This window comes from Penaeus japonicus, unplaced genomic scaffold (assembly GCF_977035675.1).
Source record: "Penaeus japonicus unplaced genomic scaffold, GWHDUDI00000001_assembly GWHDUDI00000032, whole genome shotgun sequence".
In the NCBI taxonomy this organism is placed as follows: Eukaryota; Metazoa; Arthropoda; class Malacostraca; order Decapoda; family Penaeidae; genus Penaeus; species Penaeus japonicus.
The window spans coordinates 24,282,277-24,284,776 of NW_028234434.1; positions in this window are offsets into that span (position 1 = coordinate 24,282,277).

The following is a 2,500-nucleotide window of genomic DNA, read 5'->3' on the forward strand; positions in this document are numbered from 1 at the left end:
TCTCAAATAGTTCGAGGATTTTAAAAACTTTTTTTTTTCTCGAGGTCTTTCAAGAACTTTCTCAAATAGTTCGAGGATTTAAAAAAAAAATTCAGTTTTTTTTTCGAGGATTTTCAAGAACTTTCTCAAATATTTCAAGATTTTTAGAATATTTCAAGATTTTCAAAAAACATTTCGAAAATTATAAAAAAAAAATAAAATAAAAAGAAAAGACCTTTTAGAACTCGCTGGGTTTTTTTTTAGAGTCGAAAAAAATATATACATATCTTTCGAAGAAATCCAAGAACTTTCAAAAGTCGAGGAATTTCTTCCTATTTGAAACCACATCGAGTAGCGGTTACATATCCAGCATCTCAGAGAATAAAGAAAAGAAATCAGAAAAGCGAGGCGGTTGTCAGTCAGTGTCAGTTACAGCACTCGCTTCCTCCCCTCCTCTCTCCTCCCCTCCCTCTTTCTCACTCTCTCTCTCTCTTTCTCTCTTTCTCGACTCTCTCTCTCGACTCTCTCTCTCTCTCTCTCTCTCTCTCTCTCTCTCTCTATTTCTCTCTATTTCTCTCTGCCTCCCTCCCTCCCTCCTCCCCTCCTCTCTCCTCCCCTCCCTCTCCCTCTCTCTCTCTCTCTCTCTCTCTCTCTCTCTCTCTCTCTCTCTCTCTCTCTCTCTCTCTCTCTTTCTTCTTCCTTTCGCCACAACTTGTCATGCACTTGTCAGAATATCCACGGCGAAAAATGTGTGTCTAAGAGTTACGTGCTTGAATATGATTTTGTTATTATTGTTCGGTAATTGTTATCAGTATTGTAGTTATCAACTTTATGATTATCAATACTATTGTTGGTAGTGTGGTGATTATCATTATTCTCGCAAAATTATTACTATTATCATTATCATCATCATCTTTATAAACACTATCATCATCTTCATAATGATTACAATAATATCACTATCATAATGATAATGCCAAGAATGATGATAATGATAATAATAATGATACTAATACCAATAACAATAACTGATAACGCCATAATGATAAGGACGATTATATTGATAACAATGATAGTAATATCAAAAATAATAATGATAACAATGATAATAACGATAATACGAATATAATAACGAAAATGATAGATATGATGATAATACCAATATTCATAAAACTAATAAAGATAACAATGATAATAACGATAATACGAATATAATAATGAAAATGATAGATATGATGATAATACCAATGTTCATAAAGCTAATAATAATGAAATTAAAGATCTTAATATCTTAATAGTGATAATTGCAATGACTATCTGCAAAAGAACCTTCCCTGCTACATTTCCTTCAGCATTTATCATGTCAAAGAAACGCTAAATTAATGCATGGCATCCTCAGCTAGGGTCGTCAGAGAGATTTCCATGAAGTCTGGCGGTTTTTCTTTGAAAACATCAACCAGCTGTTGGAAAACTCTTCCCTCTTTCAGCATTTCTTTTGATTATCCTTCCTTCACTTTTGTGCTAGATCTTTTTCTTTGCTTTTTTTTTATTTCTTCTTTCTCTCTTCGTTTTACTGTCGTAATTTTTGTTGTTTTTTTGTTTTTTGTTTTGTTGTTGTTGTTTTTTGTTGTTTTTTTGTTGGTTTTTGTTGTTTTTTTGTTTATTTCCTCTCCTCTTTTGCCCTTGATGTATTGCAACTTATATTGCAACGTATATGCTGTGGGAGCTTCACTCAGCTTTCCATCCCGTCACGGAATATGGTCTGATGTATTGTATATGTATTTTAACATTGGCAAACGAATATTCAGATATTAAATTTCTCAATAATGTCGTTTTGTTTTGTTTTTGTTTTTTTTCATGATTGATAATGGAACTTGCAATAGTTTAGATTAAGAGTGAAACATGTTTAGATCATTTACTGTTTTTTTATTCATTTATTTATTTACTTATTTATTTCCTTTTTGCTGTTGTTGCTTAATCATGTAGCTTTGTCATGACGGTCATATATAGTTAACTTTATGATCTTTAAATAAATATATATATGATTTTATTCGAATCATAACTAGCTGAAGAAAAAATAAATGTGAAAAATAATGCAATGCAGTGTTTTTTTGTTTGTTTGTTTTTTTTCCTTTTTGTGAATTATATATTCGTTACCTGCATGACAAATAATAGTTGAAATAAAACATTAAAAGTATAATAAAAAGATTGAAAACTAAATGCCAGCTTAGATTTGAACAAAAGGTGAACTGATAACACCTTACCATTAAACAGCATGACACTGGAAATCAGAGCATGAGAAAGATAAAATGTTTCAGATAATGATATATATATATATATATATATATATATATATATATATATATATATATATATATATATATTGTATCTTTATCGTCTGCGAAGCGAACATTCTAAATCAACATTTTTGCAATAATATATACCTCGTGTTTTGTCATCATGAACTGAAGTCACCCTCACTTTCCGTTCATTGTCACTTTCACCTGTCACTGTCACTCGT